Source organism: Quercus lobata, chromosome 1, assembly GCF_001633185.2.
Source record: "Quercus lobata isolate SW786 chromosome 1, ValleyOak3.0 Primary Assembly, whole genome shotgun sequence".
Classification (NCBI taxonomy): Eukaryota; Viridiplantae; Streptophyta; class Magnoliopsida; order Fagales; family Fagaceae; genus Quercus; species Quercus lobata.
In genome coordinates this window covers 54,855,210-54,874,767 of record NC_044904.1, presented here as the reverse complement: position 1 = coordinate 54,874,767, position 19,558 = coordinate 54,855,210, and the positions used below count along the sequence as shown (strand labels likewise).

General features: G+C 34.4%; 2 long non-coding RNA genes and 1 pseudogene across 2 annotated transcripts in view; all 3 read left to right on the top strand.

Annotated features, from left to right (window-relative positions):
• The window catches only part of LOC115992705, a 6,844-nt gene extending 1,768 nt beyond the window's left edge, over positions 1 to 5,076 (top strand). Inside the window, exons 5-11 of the long non-coding RNA XR_004092623.1 lie at positions 1,781 to 1,890; positions 2,012 to 2,131; positions 2,815 to 2,893; positions 4,322 to 4,400; positions 4,536 to 4,656; positions 4,734 to 4,830; positions 4,915 to 5,076. This is a non-coding gene — a long non-coding RNA (uncharacterized LOC115992705). The remainder of the gene's footprint in view (positions 1 to 1,780; positions 1,891 to 2,011; positions 2,132 to 2,814; positions 2,894 to 4,321; positions 4,401 to 4,535; positions 4,657 to 4,733; positions 4,831 to 4,914) is intronic.
• A 967-nt stretch (positions 5,077 to 6,043) lies between these two features.
• Positions 6,044 to 7,866, top strand: LOC115955846 (annotated as a pseudogene).
• Positions 7,867 to 8,888: 1,022 nt separating this feature from the next.
• Positions 8,889 to 11,233, top strand: LOC115992713. The gene is made up of 3 exons (XR_004092630.1): positions 8,889 to 8,972; positions 9,281 to 9,399; positions 10,974 to 11,233. It is a non-coding gene; the product is annotated as an uncharacterized LOC115992713 (long non-coding RNA).
• The last annotated feature ends 8,325 nt before the right edge of the window (positions 11,234 to 19,558 follow it).

The following is a 19,558-nucleotide window of genomic DNA, read 5'->3' as shown; positions in this document are numbered from 1 at the left end:
ACCATTGTTGTATGACTGGATAGCTTCATCAACTGGCCTTTTTTAATTTCCTAATATGGTGGAATTTCTTGATTGCTGTAGTTTTTACCTGGTTGTTGTTTGCTACCCAGGTCTACACCTTGCATGCTTGGGTACATACTTTTCATTTTCTTTAAATAAAACTCTTACTTTTATAAAAAGGGAACTGTCTATTGCACGTCACTTAATGCACACATAGTACACACTCCCCAAAAACAAGGGAAATCCTGACTTCAAGTGACGATTTCAAACTTAGAAATCGTGACTTGAAGTCACGATTTCCCTTGTTTTTGGGGTGAGATTTCAAACTTAGAAATCGTGACTTGAAGTCACGATTTCCCTTGTTTTTGGGGTGAGATCGTCACTTGAAGTCAGGATTTCCCTTGTTTTTGGGGTGTGTACTATGTATGCAAGTGTGTTTGTATAACAGACACTCCCCAAAAACTTGTAAAAAATAAAAAGAAGAGTCCCTAATTGGGTTTGATGCTCTAGTAAATATGGTTCCTAAAGCCCAGTACTTGAATTTGAAGCAATCAGAATTTAATGTGTGTGCCAGAATAATGAGACTTAACTTCTCTAAACTTTTTTCTGTAGGAAGTCATTTAGTACGTTTATGTTGGCTATTCCTAGCTAAGTAATTTCTTATCATTTAGCATTCTTTATGTTGTTTCTTATAAATTTAGATTCTTATATAGTGGTGTATATCAACTTTTATATCCTGTAATATGTCAACATTGTTTGTTTCAATGTTTTAGAAAAGCAGTAGGGAATACCTATCAAAAAAAAAAAAAAAAAAAAAACCCAGTAGGGAATCAATATAAACTTCTCAATAAAAACTGTTGAGGGGAGATTTCAATATTGAATTGTGAGTCACAATAACAGGTCACATGTAGTGTGGATGTTATGTGTATTTGGCAATGGCGGAACAATTGCTGACAAGAAATAGTATGCATGTGATTTTGTTTTCATATTGTATTTTTAGTTGGTAATTTTGTTTTGATATTGTATAAAACATAATTTGACAAAGAAATGATTAAAAATGCATGAAAATTATTTACCTGTTGTATGTTGATCTTATATTTTAGGCGAAATTACACTTTTCCACCCTGAACTATGCCCCATTTTACACTTTTCCCTTGAACTATAGACATGCATGATTGATCCCAGAAAGTTATAACTCTTTTCAATGTCCCCATTGCCGTTTATTTTGGTATCAAGTACGGCGGAATTAAGTATTATAATACCAATTTACCTCTCTCAAAAACAGGTGGTAGAGTGATAAATTGGTATTTTAATGCTAAATTCCTTTAGCTTAACAACAAAAGAAATGGCTGGGGTTTAAGTGTTCAGAAAGTTTTTGATTTGGGGGGTTGATCATGCATTTTGATTGTTTAGGGGGCAAAGTGTAAATGGGGTATAGTTTAGGGTGGAAAAGTATAAATTTCCCTAATTTTAATGGATAATATAAGTCTTCAAGAAGATTTACATCCATAATCTTTTATGATTTTAAGAAATTTCATTCTGCATTACCTAATTATTAATTAGCTTATCTGTTTCAAATATTAGATACAAAAACAAGTGCTTGCACACACAAACAAGTATAATTCTTCCTTCTTTACTTTCGAAATTTGTTGGCTGTTTGCCTTTGTGTCCTTCTTTGTACTTAGTTATGGCTTTCTAGTGGCCTTTTCAATATATATTTTATTACTTATTCAAAAAAGGAAAAACCTCTAAAACCTCTCTGTTGCTCTCTGTTCCACAGTTCTGTCTATCCACATGGATGATCAAATTGATGGTAAAACCTTAATGGGAAGTTCTGTTTGTACAGAGCAACCCGGTGAATTTAGATGGCAGCCCGGGTGACTTACCCAGGTTTGTTTTCTTTACAAAGAATTCATTTAAACATACATGACTATATAGAGTTACCTATTGGTGTAATACCTTAAAATTGGAGATTTTTATGTACGGTAACCTCAAAATTTCTTCTCTACAGGCTGTTCAGAATGGATTTTGGGTTTTATTTGAGGATGTTGACAAAGCACCATCTGATGTGCAATCCATCATACTACCTTTGCTGGAAGGTGCAAAATCATTTTCAAATGGGCATGGGGAGGTAACTGCTTGTCTTTTTATTGCTTGAAAAAGGTCCTGTAGGGCTGTCCTTAATCTGAGATGGTAACCCCCAATGCTACATAACTGTGTTTGAATCAAACTTAGTGTTGCCAAAGTAGTATGTATGCCACTCAACTCTTTTAATGGTAATTGTAATTGTTGTCTACTATGAGCTGTTTATGTGAGTATATTATATACTATAATTTTTTATTTTGCTTGTCAATTTAATCTTCATAATTGCATGACATTTTTCTCACAAGTAACCTAAGTAGTGCAAGTCACAATAAATAGGGAAATAATTAGGGTACAAAAGTCACAATTATCATCTATGCTTGGGCAAGTTACCCATCCTCCCACCCCCCCCCCCCACACACACACACACCCAAAAAAAAAAAAAAAACACATAGAAGAGAAAGATAGGCTTCTGAGGATGGTGTCTGGTTCAATAGGCTTCTGAGGATGGTGTCTACTTCAATAATTGATTTGTCATTTTTTCCTTCTGCTTTATTCACAAATTTTTTGTTCTCTTGATTCATGATTCCAGTTGAATGTTTACTTATTTGGTATTTTTCAGCACGACTTGTTTTATAACCCCATAGTCTAATGTACTTCGCTTTTAGCTTAATTGAATTTATAAAACATATGTAGTGCCTTAATGTTGAAGCATTGTTCTTACATTTGCAGGAAATAATGGTGGCAGAAAGTTTTTGACTATTTTCCACAATTTCAACTTTTAGATTTGATATATCACACAGTTCAGAAGGTGTGTTACTCTTTGCAATTCTTGGACTTTGTGTACGTCTCCACTTTTTATTATGACTAGTTCCCATTGGATACGGGATCTGGTAAGTGTGGAATCCTTCTACGGATCAGATTTGGGCTGCATAGAGGGTTTTTGGAATTATTGTAAAATTCTGACAAGATATTTTTTGGGTTTCTGTAGAACTGCCTCTATAACTGCTCTCAAATCCTTTATGCAAAGATTCTTCAATTGACCATATTTTGTGTTATTCATCAGTTCATTGCAATATTTTTCTTATGACTTATTACCACTGGATATGGGATCTGGTAAGATAGTAATCCTTCTATTGAACAGATTTGGGCTGCATAGAGGCTTTTTGGAATTATTGTAAAATTCTTGCAAGATGTTTTTTTTGGTTTCTGTAGAACTGCCTCTATAACTGCTCTCAAATTCTTTATGCAAAGATTTCTTCAATGGACCATATTGCATGATACTCGTCAGTTCATTGCAATATTTTTCTTCTTTACCAACTCAATTTTTTGCAAATGCAGATCCAGTACATCACTCTTACTTTTCACTTCCCCCCCTTTCTATCCAAATTATACAGGCTTCTTCTTGTTGAGACTTAGGACAAATTGTGGAAATTGTCTTTGTGTACTTGTGGTAGGCTTTGGGTTCAGAGGATTTGTGAATTTCTGGTTTAGAACCTTTAGAAAGAAGGGTTAAGTTTCAAGAATGACTAGGGTTTTTTATAGGGAAGAGCAAATAATTGATTTGGGGTTGCATAGAGTTTACAGGAGTTAATATTGAATGTCCACAGTTTGTGAACAGTACTCAGAAGGGGAATGGAAACCCAATAGCACGCACAAGGAACTATCTTTAAGGAAGAGTAAGCACCAAGACATGGGACTGAACCTGGGAGGCAGTAAAGAGAGAAAAATAAGAAGAAAAGAGCAATAAGGCCAATGTGGCTCAATTCTCAATTCTCGCAATATTTTATTGATCAACTTCCCTTTGTTTGAGTATAATAACACACCTGTGTATAAAACCCTATGCCCAAAACTATGACCTACACCCAACAACTACTGCTTTACTATAATACCATTAACTTTAAAAACCAAATAAAAAATAATTATCAATATATTTTATTACTTATCAAACAAAAAAAAAAAAAAAAACCTAATTAATTATCAACGACACTTATTCTTGGGCTTAACCTTTGTCTTTCAAAGAGGATATTGTTTCTCCAACCACACTATGATTATACTATCATTTTGGTTTTCCCAGTTCCATGTTAATTACTGTAAACCCAATCTGTTGCTTTGACAAATGGGGTGGTGAGGGTTGATGAAGAGTTCATTGTGGGTGCAGGGCACGGGTATATATATATATATATATATTGATAAGCAGGGCTGGGATCAATGTAGTCTTCTCTTGGTTATGGAACAGGAATACTAATGGCTGTTTGATTGGCATGGTGGGAATGGGTTTGAAGAAATTCACCTAACCCTGCCTGTTGCCTTCCAATGTAAATCAATCTTTCCCCCCCTTCATAGTATTTTACTTTTTATAGTGCCTATTGTGTTTATTATTAATATTATATAAAAGTACAAAAAAAAATTGTTTTTCATATGAATTAGAAGATGTTTTTCTTTGGAAGCAGGTGGAAAACTTGGTGTTTTTTGGAGGAAAAGTGATGATTGTGCCTCCAAGTAAGGAAGACTTGCAAAATATAATAAAAGCCTGGTATCCAAATTTAGAGCCAATTTCTGAGAAACTCATAGGTGGGTTATATATGTTGTGAATTAATAGCTTCATATAGAATGATTTTTACCTATGTATTGAATGATTTCTCTTATAGGAACCTTTGAAAGGGTTAACTCTTCTCCTGTACATCAACTAGCGGGATTCCACCCCAGAAATTCTGCTGTTAGTTTTCTCAGCAGATTCTCATTAAGGTGTCTAAAGCCGTTATCGTTGCTAATTCGCATGTTGACTTCATTTCGAATATTATAATTGAAGCTATTGATTCTTAATGGCAGGGATCTTCTTAAATGGTGCAAGCGAATCTTAGGTTTAGGCTTTAGCTTCAATGGAGATGGTTTGTCAGCTTATGAGTGTAATTACTGAGATATGGGTTCCCCCTGTTGGTGACCTAAATGAGCTTAAGAGTATTGCTCTGCAGAGGTAGATAAGTGACCTAAATGAGCTTAAGAGTATTGCTCTGCAGAGGTAGATAAGTTTGAAGTACATGTTTGTGGAAGATAATGCATTTAATGAACACTTTCTTGGTCAGAGTTTCTTAATAGTTTTTTTCTGCAGATTTTCCAACCCAAACCAATCGCACATTGTAGATGCTATGCTAAGTTTTTGGGAAGTACGTTCTTTTGCAACTCCTCATTTCTGCTTTATCAATGATTTCTTTTTCCTATACAGTAATGTACTCTTGGGTGTTACTGTATAGAGAGTGTTATTTGACAATGCTGATTACTGGTTCACCATTTTGCCCCTATCAGTTCTAAGAATTATAAATATCTCAAGTGTGATTACACATTCTTCCTCAGCTTTTTTTGGGTGGAAAGCTATTAAGGGGCAGCTGCTTTCACTTTTTTGAAGTTCTCCCTTAACATACATAGGGTGCCATCATTACAACTGATCTTTGGGCATATTAAGACCATGTACAATATATTTGAGTTCAACTTTTTTTATAAGATTTTGTTTCATCTTTGGTCATATTCTCTGTCAAATCCTAGTTTGCCTCTGTTGACGTACGTTTAGAGTTTCTCTTGAGTATATGCTGCCTCCAACTTGAGCAAAACAGATTTCTCTGAATTGGTGTGTGAATGGCAGCCATTGTTTCATGTTATTGACTCATCTTAAATTTTCCTCTCATTAGTTAATTTGTGCCAAGTTTCTCTCAGGGGAGCAACTTTTGTTTTCTTTCTAGTTGACAAGTTTTAAAATAGTAGTTGAATGATGAATTTCATCCTTTCCGAATATTTCCCCCTTTTGGGACAAGTGATGGTTTATTATGGTAACAGAGCAGGTGGTCTTGAGGTTCAAACTTTTTCATCATTCTAACCCCCATTTAAGTTTTCGAAATTACACACATTGGGTCCTAGATGTTGGAGGGGAGTTTGGGCCTACACCTAAAGGGGGAATGTTAGAGTAATGGTTGATTCATTGAACTCAAAATTTCTTACTACTATACCCTTTGGTAATTTCTGAGTAACTCATTGATGCAGGCCAGCCAACCAACCCCCCCTCTACCATTAGGACTGACAACCAGCCACCCTCTACAAGCCAAACAGCCAACCAACCCCCCCTCTACCATTAGGACTGACAACCAGCCAACCTCTACAAGCCAAACAGCCAGCCAACCTTTCTGACCTCTTAGGGCAGCCAGCAGCCCCTTATTTTGACTTCTCATATTTGCCATGTATCCTCTTTAATTACAGTTTTGACTTATGTAACTATTAGCTCCTTTATTTCCTAATAGTTAAAGATTATAAAGTGGTGGAGAGTGTGAGGGAGCTTACTCGGTATGATAGGGTTATGGTGTATAAGTTCCACGAGGATGAGCATGGTGAGGTTGTGGCAGAGAGTAAGAGGCCGGATTTGGAGCCATATATTGGGTTGCATTATCTGGCCACGGATATACCTCAGGCATTAAGGTTTTTGTTTAAGCAGAATAGGGTTAGGATGGTTGTGGATTGTAATGCCATGCCGGTTAGGGTGATTCAGGATGATAGGCTTATGCAGCCTTCGTGTTTGGTTGGTTCAACGCTTCATGCTCCCCATGGCTGTCATGCTCAGTATATGGCTAATATGGGCTCAATTGCCTCATTGGCAATGGTGGATATTATCAATGGAAATGATGAGGAAGGAGTTGGTGGGCGGAGTGCAATGAGGTTATGGGGTTTGGTGGTTTGTCATCACACTTCTGCTAGGTGTATTCCATTCCCTCTTCGCCATGCTTGTTAGTTCTTAATGCAGGCTTTTGGACTCCAATTGAATATGGAGTTGCAATTGTCATCACAGATGTTGGAGAAACTTGTTTTAAGGACGCAGACCCTCTTGTGTGATATGCTTCTTCGTGACTCACCTACTGGGATTGTTACTCAAAGCCCTAGTATTATGGACCTTGTGAAGTGTGATGGGGCAGCCCTCTACTATCAAGGGAAGTACTACCCTCTGGGTGTGACCCCAATTGAGGCCCAGATAAAGGACATAGTAGAGTGGTTGTTGGCTTTCCATGGAGATTCCACAGGTTTGATCACAGACAGTTTGGGTGATGCTGGGTACGATGGAGTAGCCTCACTTGGAGATGAAGTTTGTGGAATGGCTGTTGCTTATATCACAAAAAGGAATTTCCTGTTCTGGTTCCGGTCCCACACTGCAAAAGAGATCAAATGGGGTGGCGCAAAGCATCACCCTGAGGACAAGGATGATGGGCAGAGGATGCATCCACGTTCTTCTTTCAAGGCATTTCTGGAAGTGGTAAAAAGCCGCAGCTTGCCATGGGAGAACGCAGAAATGGATGCAATCCACTCTCTGCAGCTTATTCTGCGAGACTCATTTAGATGTGCTGAGCCAAGCAATTCTAAGGCTGTTGTACATGCCCAGCTTGGCAACATGGAGTTGCAAGGTATGGATGAACTCAGTTCGGTTGCAAGAGAAATGGTCAGGTTGATAGAGACTGCAACTGCTCCTATATTTGCTGTAGATGTTGATGGCTGTATAAATGGGTGGAATGCAAAGGTTGAAGAGTTGACAGGGCTCTCAGTTGAAGAAGCTATGGGGAAGTCTTTGGTTCGTGATCTTATTTATAAAGAATACGAAGAAACAGTAGAGAAGCTTCTTTCTTGAGCTTTAAGAGGTAGTCGATTCACACATAATGTCTTTGTTGCTGCCAATTTTAAAAGTTTAATAAGGGGGTTGTATTGGCATCCTGTAGAAATGTTTTGGTCCAGTTCATTCTGTATTGCATTAAAAGGCACAAAAAAAACCATTGATCTTAAAATAATTACAAAAAATGAGTTCTTTGCTGACAATAAAAGCTGCAAGTATGTTGCATTAATTTTGATTTTTTTTTTGAATCTGAAGTGCATGTTGCGGATTAGATTTAAAGCAAGAAGTTGCTCACTTTCTCTACGTATGCTGTGATGGCTTTGTTTGAAAGGGATGTCCTAAATTCCATCAGTTGACCATTATATGTTAGCTTGCCTCTTAAATTATTCTTCCCATTTGACAGAGTAAATTTGTAATCTGCCAAAAGTTTAGTTGTTGCTTGTGCTGTGTCAATATATTTGCATTGTATCTGCAAGATATTAGGACATTTGAAACCATCCCTTACTATAAGTAGGTTTTACTAAAAAGTTGAAGTTTCCACTATGTTCTCCTTAAAAAAACCTAATGGATGCCCTATCATGCGGTTGCTGATCATGTTGCTAGCATCCTGACATGGAGAGTGGCATGATGTCCAATATACATAAGAAATGCCAACATAGAGACAAAACGAAAATAGATCTGAACATGATGGTGTTCAAAAATGGATTCTCGTGCCAAAAAGAGGAAGAGAAAACCATTAGGACCTGTTTGGTACATGTGTTTAAAAATTGAAAATTGTTGTTTAAAAACATTTGTGAAAATACGTGTGGGTGAAAAAGTGTATTGAAATACGTGAAATGTTGTTTAAAAATTAAAAATGGTTGTTTAAAAACACAAACCAAACACCCCCTTAATCTCCATGTTTTATGGGTTGGAATGTTAGAATCTTATTCTTACTATTGGTTTACAATATATTGATTAGTATCCGAGTTTAGAAGCAACCTTCTATCTGTTGATACATAATATTTAGTATTTGATTCCTTTTTGTTTTGAGTTTTTGGTTTCTCCATGAAAATGTTTGTTTTCTCAAATTTTCGATATATTTTTTTTCCTATTTTGGATTACAGAAATCACTAAGCCTTTCCCTGATTTCTAATATTTGCATTCATAGTTTTTTTTTTTCCCTTTCTGGGGTCTCTGATTCTAGGAATTGAAGTTGCCCTCAAATTATGAAGTTCTTCTTCGGAAAGTGTTCGATGATTGTACTAAGGTATTGCTCTCTCTATCTCTGTGTGTGTGTTTGTTTTCTGTTTGGGTGCTGAGAAAGTGTGTGAAAATTAAAAGTTTTGAGTTTTTAAATATGGTTTTTGATTGGTTGTGATGGGGTTTTCGTTTATTAGGTTTTGAGAAAATGAGGGGTAGAAAATAAATTTTTTATTTGGTTTTGTTGTGATAAAGTTTTGGTACCTCCCTGATATGGTTCTCTGGCTTATTTCCTGTTTGGATTATTCATATTATATGATTTTCTTGATATGGATCTGTTTCTGATGGGTTTGTTGAAAAATTGGCTTTATGCAGAGAGTTTGGCTGCATAAAAGAACGGGTGGTTTTTGTTTGTCCATTGCTTCAAAAGGGTTAGCAATCACCAGGATAGGTGATTGAAGATATTGGAATCATATCCCAACTGAAGAATCTAGGTGAGATTTGTTCAATTTTTTAACCCTCTTTTTTTAGTTTTTATGTATTGATTTTTCAATGGAAATGGGAGAAAAATTGTATTTTTCTTCCCATGTATGTTTTAGATGGACGATCGAAACTCCAACCAACTGTGTAATTCCATTGCTGGAATTTGTCCGAGTAGGCTGTTTTTTCTTTTTTGGGTGATCTTTTCTATTAATTATGATTGAAATTTTAAAATTTATTGTGTGATGCTATCATAATTGCAAGTGGTTTCATAAATCATAATAACTTTATTAGCAAGTTTTCTTAAATAATAAATACGGGTCATTTGAAGGATGTGGTCATTTCGAAGGATGTCCAATACCATTGAGTTTGTTTGGAAGTTCTTAATGTTTAAGGCAGTTCTTATTGGTAATAAAATGACCATCATATTATTGAACTTGAAGTTAAAATGTCTTTGAGTTGAACTAACACATTTGATCCTTTAAAAACTAATTGCTATGAGAAGAATCATGACAAGCCTGAAAATCCTCGCTTCAAACTTTCCATTTTCCCTTTTCTTACATTGTTGCTGTACTGATCCAAAAGTAGGCATTAGTAGTCTCTCAATTGCTATTAAAAGTGTGAGGAAAATTATTAAAATATAACAAGATGCTAACTTTTCTTTTTTGCTTGACTTTGTGATTCATTAGATTGATTAGAAAAGCTTTGAGGAATTAAAAAGCTTTTGTTGGTTTTTGAAGTGGTGCTTCAGTTTCTCAACAGTGGAGAACTGCAAAGCTTTTCATTTGTTCTGGTTCTCTTTTTGCAATTGTATTTGCTAGAATATGCAGCCTTATTTCTTGGACAACATTTCTGCCAAATTTGTTTGAAGGAATCTCTGCCAATCAATTACATTACATAGAGATTTAGATGACTATCTACATCTATTAAATCGTATTATTCATTAAATCATCTACACAAGGCACATGATTACTAAATATGTCATGATTAAATACATGTGAATGACTGTTTTTTATCATTTCTTTTCCTGCTTAGTGTAATGGAGAGAATCTTTTGGTTGAAGTCCAGTATGTCTTCTTTTCTTGGTTTGCATGGAATTGGACATTTATCCTCTCTCTCTCTCTTCCTGGGAATTTCAGATTTTAGATAAAGGCATTTGATTTTCATAGGAATTGAAACTTTATGGAATATGTTAGTGTATTGGGTCAAATATTTTCAAATCTTAGCATCTATCTAGAGATGGTTTCTTTGAATAGAAGGGTACCCCATGCATAACACAGGTAATAGGAGGAGGTGCTGCCAAGTTAAGAGAAAATCACGTTTAAAATTCTGACACATGTACATATTAAAAGAGAAAACTTAGAAAAGTTTTTTTTTTTTTTTTTTTTTTTTTTTTTTTTTTAATTCCTAACCTGCATGTCACATTTTATTGTCATTTTGGAAGTGGTATTGTGTTTTGTGGTGTAGAGTTTAGGAAATCCTTATTCTTTTCTCCCTTTTACTATGGATTGCCTGCATTGCCATTAATTTTGTTTCTGAAAGGCTTGAACTGAATTTTTGGTCAATTGCTTCTTAATTCTGATATTAGTTTAAGGTGAGTGGAAGCATGAAGGCAAGCAGATGTAGAAGCTGTCCAGGAAGCCAGACGTAAGATAAAGCTTAAGAGATAAAGCAGCACAACAAGCATTAGGCCATTGTGACTGAACAAATATGAGGTAATGTTCTGCCTTACCAAAACAATGGTTAAGGTTTTTGTATAGATATTATACGCTAGATTTGATTTACAGATCTGGATAACTACAATATAGATGTTTAAATTTAAACTACAAGATCAACATAAACAAAACTCCTAGATATTTACTTATTTACATATTTACATAATAGCAATGTTTAGTTTTTAAATATTTATTTTAAGCTTAAAAAATGTTTATTTTTTTGAATTTTTTTACTACCTACTAGGGGTGTCAAATCGGGTTAGCGTGTCGGGTTCGTATCGTGTCAAGGTAGGGGTATTTGACTAAATGGCTCAACCCTAACCCGACCCATTTAATAATCGTGTCATGATCCTTCAACCCTAATCCAACCTGTTAATAAGGTGGGTTGACCTGACCCAACCCATTTGAAATGCTTAATAAACGAGTTGTGTTGGGTTAACATGAATGTAACACAACCCATTTCAACAAGCATAATATTAAATATAACATCCATTTAGAAATAATTTTTTTTACATCCCAAAAAGCAGTGCGTACACTTCTAGTCTCCAACTCACATTCAAAATAATATAGTTCAACAAAAATATAACATTCATCTAGAAAATAAGTTCTTTACACTCCAAAAGAAGTGCATACACTTCAACACAAATTCAAAATAACTAAGTTTAACAAAAATAAAATAACATAGTTCAAAAAATATATATAATATCCTTGAAACTCGTCAAATTCTAAGTATCAATATTGAAAAAATTTGAGTAAACAGTAGACTAATCCTGACTATGACCACGATTATCATCCATAGATTCTTTGTTGATGTCTAAATTCATAACATCTTCCACAAGCTCATCCAATTTTATTTGTGCAAGTTCTATGCCAAAAAAAAAAAAAAAAGTATTAGTAGTTCTAGAGTCTGTAAAGTTTCAATTTCTAATTATATCCCTTATAAATTTTTGTAATTACTCACTTTTATTTTTAAATTTAAAATATATGTTGGATATAAAAGGTATTTGACAAATCTAAATAAAATAAATATTTATTTGTTAAATGAGTTAGTCAGATTGTGTTAAGTGGGTCATTTTGGGGTTGACACAAATAAATTAGCGTGTCAAACGTGTCTATTGCGGGTTATGCGGGTTAACCCGCTTATGACACGTTTCTTATCGTGTCACTTTCGAGTCGACCCGTTTATGACCCAAACCCATTAAGGTCCAACCCTAACCCTAAAAAACCCATGTTGGGTTTGTGTCGTGTTCGCGGGTTGAGCCAAATATTGACACCCCTACTACCTACCCTCATTTACTTTCATTTACTCTATCAAACTCTCACCTAACAACTTGATTTCTTTTCCTCACATCCTTTCCAGATTCAGAAAATAGAGAATACTATCCTCTCATTCCAAACTCCGAAGTACTCTTCGTTTATCTTCTCTCTCACAGAAAAACCTAAGCCAAAGGAGAACTTTATCTTCCTTTGCTGAATTTTCTCTAATCCTCATCTTCTCCTTTCTAACTGCCAAGCTAGCTTTGTTCTTTGTGCTCCATGGCCAAGACTATTTCTCCCCCAATTTTCGCCCATTCTCTTGCTTGCTCATCTCCACCAATCTCATTAACTTAAATTTGTGAATAAGTACCAGCAATACATACCAGCAATACGTGAGAAGACGTAGAAAACGACACCATTTTGGTTGTGGTATTGCTTGCGGCATATATATATATATATGTGGACAGAATCCTGTGGGATTTTCTTGTTGGGTGTGTATGGAATGAATAAGGGTACAATTATGGATGGAGATTGGAGAGTTATTACATCATGCAATTTCTCTCTCATTATTTGTACTTTTGTAAAATTATTAATTATATTTTAATTTTTAAATTTTTTTTTTAACTTTCTTATCGGATGGTTGATATTAAAAATTAACTTTTTAATTTCAACCGTTGAAAGGTAGTGCATAGTACACCTCTCAATCCTGCAATTACTGTTTCTTTTTTTTTTTTTTTTTTTTTTTGGTTTTGCTTACTATAAATTATCACGTAAAATTGAGTAGTCATTCAAGACAATGCGGTGAAGCAAAGTGACAAGACATAAAAGAGAGGTTTTGAGCAGACTAACATTGTTCAGCCTTTCTATGTAGTAAGTTAGACAACGTTTGAAACAATAAAGGAAAATAGCATCTCGAGTTTTAGAAAATCGAGATCCATATTAGAACTCGAGTCCGAAAAACTCGTGTTGCAAGTGTGAAAATGCCACATAGATCTCGAGTCTTTAAGACTCGAGTCTTATGTAAAAAAAATTTCACCTATAGTGGCGTTTTTAACTCTTACAGTGACGTTTTAAAGCCTTATAGCGGTATTTTTCTGCAAATTTTTTTTTTTTTAAGTACCAGGTTTAGGGAGCCTTATAGTGGTGTTTTTAAGCTCTATAGTGACGTTTTAAAGCTCTATAGTGGCGTTTTTCTACAATTTATGGAAATCGAGTCTTTAAAACTCGATTTTCACGTCGATTTTTTTCTCGCTATGAACCCATCCTCTTACAAATCGAGACTTAAAAACTCGAGTTTTATCTTAAAACTCGAGTTTTAGACACTCGAGATAAAACTCGAGTTTTAGACACTCGAGATGTTAGTTTTCAACATTGTTTTGAAACGTGATAACTAACTAATTTTTTTAATATTTATTGTTATTTAGAAAAAAAATTCCATAAAAGAAAGCAAAACGTGTGAAGGAGGAAAAAAAAAAAAAAAACAATTTTAAGGACAGATATACGGACCACGTAGTTAACTTGGTAGGTGTGAAAGTGAAACGTTCAAACTTTTTAAGTATTATATGGGACTACTCGTTATTTGTACTTTTGTAAAGTTAATAGCATTTTCAATCCAAAAAAAAAAAAAAAAAGTTAATAGCATTCAAGATGACTTTTTAAGTATTATATGTGACTACCCAATCCTGTCAACAAAAGGCAAAAATTATATTTTGAATCAAAACTTTATGAAGTATAGAGTCTAAAGACTAGAGCACGGTGTGATGAGTCTAAATTTTTTGTCTACTCTATTATATATTCTACAAATAAAAATATATTATATGTTTATCTTTTTTATTAAATGTTAAATTTATGCTTTCTATTATTTCTATTTCCTAAAATAAATAAATAAATAACCTATCATATTTAAGTAATTGAAATAATGAAATGCATAAATTTAGCATTTAATAAAATAAATGGAGATGTGTCATGTTTTTATTTGTGAAATATATAGTGCTGCAGGGAGAGTGGGATAGATGATTTGGACTCTAATATGACTACTAATTTTGTCAACAAAATAAAGATCGGCGTACCAATAGCCTTTAAAAAAAAAAAAAAAAAAACATATCTGCACTAAATTTTGCTAATATACATTCTTGAAGATAGAAATTAATAAATAGATTTTGCTAAACGTGTAGCATAAGAGCCCACAATAATTAATTATTTTTATGAAAAGCTACCTTTAACTTTTACATAAAGCTGCTGTTCTTTTAGACCTTAACAGTGTAGGTGCAATAGTTCATCAAAAAAACAGTGTAGGTGCAATAATCACTTATGCAGTAACTATAGAGTCCCATAGATTCTCAAGTCTCTGATTAACGAATTCTCAACTGGCACTAATCAATCAATTGTTCCAGCATCGTTTGTTCAATGCACTATCAACCACAATTATTCTCTATTGTAAGTATAAGGGCCAACAGAATTTGTTCAAGTATTCAACCAGAAATATAAGATGAAGTTCCAAAAAAATGTAACATAAAAAACTAAGAAAGAAGGTTGGGTCTAAAATTAAAGTGTGACAATTTGGGCGTAATTACTAAGAAGTCATTTAACTCATCAAAACTCTCGGTTTCAAAAAAAAAAAAAAATCACGGAGGATTTCTTGATAAGGCAAAAAAAATTTATATAATAAAAAGTTTATACATAAGGCATAAAAGACTTCATGGCACAGTCTACAGTACCTTAAATATTTTTTTATTTTTTATTTAAAAGAGTTACTGTCAAAAAGTCCCAAGCTGCTTCATGTCCCATACAAGGGCCGAATATACAAAAGATGAACATATATCACAAATTTCCAAAAAGCATTGTTGTTCACAACCTGTAATAGCTTGGGCATTGGCACATCCATTAGCCTAAGAGTATATGTGAACTACATAGTCTGTCCATACTCGTGCCATAAAATTCCTGCAATCAGAGATTAAAATAACATCTAATGATGAAACACCATCATTAGTTAGCCAAGAAGTAAACTGCAGTCGCAAGATTATCCATAGATCCCAAATGTCAGTCACACATACACCAACCGAATACAAGATTTTTATCAAGGGCTACATAAATAGATAATCATACATCCAGGACCATGCGAGAGCAATGTCTAAAATACATGAGTTTGAGCTAGGACAATAGGATACACATGTCTAGACTCTAGACCGTGACGGGACGATAATACTAGCTAAGGGGCAACGCACAGATTATATACCAGAACAACATATTCATATACTTCAAAGTTCAAAGTTCAAAGTTCAGATTATATTGCCGAACAATATATTCATACTTCAAAGTTTTGTTGGGAAGTAAATTAAAACAAGTCCTGAATTCACTTTCTCTAAAAAGTGCAAAACAAAAATCAATATATGTCTCAGAGATTGTCAGTTCGTCAATTTTGTAGACCTCGTCCATACAAGCATTTTTCTGCTAATTTTAACTTTATAATAGCTGGCTTTTAAAGCAGCATCATTTTTCTTCTAGAGATATGACTCCGTAGTCCGTATGAGGAAAAATGGCATTTTCTTTTATTTACTTGAATTTAAAAAAAAAAAAAAAATTAACTCCAGTCTTGCCTAGTAACTCTAGTCTTGCCCTATGGGTTACAGGGTTACAGTCTTGCAACTTGTGTCTTCCGAAGAAAAAAATAATGCCGTTTAAAAAATATATTAAAAAAAAAAAATACTTGTAGTCTTTTTTAAGTAACTGTAGTCTGTCGTAGATGTCTTCTAAGCCTTTCTTTGAAGTGTTTTTAAGCCTGATGTAGATACTTTTTATTATATAAATGGGAAGTTCTAAAAGCTCGCATCGACTCTACGATCTGAATGATTTAACATAAAGGATAAAAGTCATTAGATTCGATTAGAGTTTTTAGGTTATTCTGTCAGGGAGAGTACTTATATCTCCTGCTTTCTTAGAGCCATAGCCTCCTGGCACTCATTTATGTGATAAGAAATCTATCATTTCATTTAGACTTCTTGTTTTATTTTACACGGCCCATGTACCTTGTCCACAGTCAACTGGACATCCTCATACCGCTTTGAACGGTTAAACGAACTAAACTTTTTTTATTTATTTATTTTTTTGTTTTATTTTTTTTCTTTTTGAGGAGCTAAACTAAGTTTGTTTTAGTTACATTCTACTGGTCACGTCAGTCATGATATCTGGTTTCGATACCCGTATCACTTTTTTAGTATTGTCCTATTCCCATTTACTTGGCCGTAGAAGATTTGACATACCTGTCTCCATTCTTTAATTGAAATGATAGAATGCGGCACAATTTATTTTCAAATTAGTTTTATTAAATGGCTCTGATACCATTGACTACCCAGAAGAGAGCACAGCAGTAATATAGAAGCATAAACAATAATAAAATAGTTGATAAAGAAGAAAATAGCAAAATAGATATAGTCAAAATAGATTAAAATAGAGTATGGAATATGAAAACTGAAACAAATAAAATCTTACTTGAAAATATTTCTGTCTTTGATTAAACTTGAAAACAAACTGTCTTTCTTACAAGCTTTGAAAATAAACACTGTCTGAAGAGTTACAAGATTACAAAGTAAAATCTGTAAAGGGTTACAAGATTGTCTGTCTAGAAAGGTAAGGTTACAAGATTACAAAAAGGTAAAGTAAAGTACAAAAAATCTTTCTAAGGGAGAGTACAAAAGTCTTTCGGGGAAAGGGAAAGGGAAAGGAAAGCTAAAGTCTTTCTGAGGATTGGACCTTGGAATGGAAATGGAAACTTGGACCTTAGAACTGGACCTTAATTCTGGACCTAAAATCTGGACCTGTCTTCTATCTTCGAAGTCTGTCATTTTATAGATGAAGTGAACCATGGTAAGTCTTCAAAAGTAACCTAAGTTAAGTAAAGTGAACTCAAGTTAATCTGTTGGTAGAATCTGGAACAGTAAAAGTCTATCTTGAACAGTAATAGTCTGTCTGTATGTGAATAATATCTTTCAAAATATCTTTCTGGTTCTGTCTGGACTGTAATGGGTCTGTCTGGAAGCTATTCATGCATGTCAGTGAATAGTGATCTGTCTCCAGTGAATAGTGATCTGTCGCTGGTGAATAGTATTCTGTCGCCGCTATCTGTCGGAAGAGTATTCTATCTGGCTGTGCCTTCTGTCTATCTGTCTATTAATCTGTATCCGCGTAGTTATCATAATCTAGCGGATCAGTGTTATCCTCATGCTGCTCATGCTCGTGGAGCACTCCATAATCATTACATAGGGCACAATATGAAATAGGAACGAAAACAGGAACATGATCTTTGGCTGTCATCAATCTGGGATCTTTAACAATCCTTCTTTTCCCAATGAGCCTTCCTGCTGAAGGTCTTGGGCCATACACAGCTATCCTGTCGGTGTAGCCATATAAATGAAAACCTCTATCTAATTCTTTCTATTCTTCATAAATCTTATTACTCATGAAATTAGACCATTCTTGAGCCAAAGCACTTGGATCATCAAGTGATAAGTAAGTATCTCCTGTATACCAGTTATATTCAAGGATACAACACCAATCATGGCTAAGGACTAAAATGTGTGTTGGCTGAGCTTCCATATAATAGCTAGTGTCCCAAACTGGAAGAGTACTCCAGATTTCTATCTTCATATAATTAAGTCCTCCAATCTGTGCTGTTGCTTCTTGGATGACTCTAGGAAATAGACTAATCTGATTTGCAGAAGTAATGGTTAATTTTCTGATAAACCCTGCTTCTAGCATTTCAGATAACCATAAGGGATCAAAGATTACTGGATCTTCTGTCTCTGTGTTGATAAGTAATCCCGGGTAGGGATCAAATCTGTCTCCTGTTCTTTCATAAACTCTGTCTGAATTTCCAAAACTGTCATACCATTTAGCCTTATGAGATAACCATATATCACCTGTCATGTCTTCTGTTCTGAAAAATGCTGTAGAGACTAATAATTTAAAAAGATACATCCATCTGTCATAAGAACTTGTTATAGCTTTATGAGTTAATATATTCTGTTGGATTTCAGGGGGTAAGGTTCTAATGGCAAGTCTCGTTTCTTGCTGAATCTTAGGGTGGAGCTTTGAAAAGCTTGTTCCCATAAGATAGCTTTTTAGAGACTGTAGTTCTGTCTTTGTGGAGCTTGAATCTCCATCCTCCTTGCCAGGGAGTTGACAACCGAGAGCTTCAATAAATGCCCCGGTGCTAACAAGATGTAATTCCAAAGCCTGAAGGGTCATTTGGAATAAGGGTTTCTGTTTGAGGGTGAAGGCTGCCTGTAAATTATCAAGAAGTAGTTTAATATGAAAAGGAAGGTCTGTAAATTCTCCATCATGAAACATAAGATTACTGTCGAGCACCTTTTGCAAAATTACACTTTTATTACCACATGAATACACTGCCTCTGCTAGCAACGTATCCTGAAGGGATATTGTCTCTATCGAGACGCCTTCATGCATATCCGAAATTTTTACTGAAGGTTTTCGGGTACCTTTGGGTTGCACCGCTGGTGCCTTGCCCTTGTCTTTCTGAGAGAATCTTTTACTCATGGTAGTCTGCAATTGGGTTTTGGGAAAAGGATTATATTTGGAACAAATATTTTCTGTCAAAACTTCTTTTGAAATTCTTTTGCCTCTGTCTTTCTGTGAAATTCTTTTGAAATATTTTACAAGAAAAGCATTTACAAAACAAACAACATTTATAAAACATACTTTTCTTTGTACACTTTTGTGCTCTTGCTGAGTAGCAATAATATTAGAGTAGTCATGATGGGGTCTGTCAAAGTAGGTGGGATTCAGAGATTGATTAAAATCTAATATGATTCTATTCATTCTATCCATACATGTACTACTATATATCTCATCTTGTGAGAATATGTGAAATAAAATTTCTTCGTAAAGTCTTTCATTAATAGGACAATCTATCAAGGGATTAATTCTATCTGTAAGGAAATTGAATCTGTCATTATTCAAGAAATTACCACAATTAATGTTTTCTTTAATGATTAATAAAGAAGAGTCTGTCAAAGAGTCTTTTGTTAAAATATTTGTTATATGATTATTTAAAAATGCTTTAAAGAGTGTACATTTGTCATTTAGTACTTCTATCAGTCTATCAGTATGTCTGTCATTTTTATTAAAAGAAATAATAATTGTATCATCTATATTTGGTGTAGGGGCAATAGTCTCAAGTTGCCAT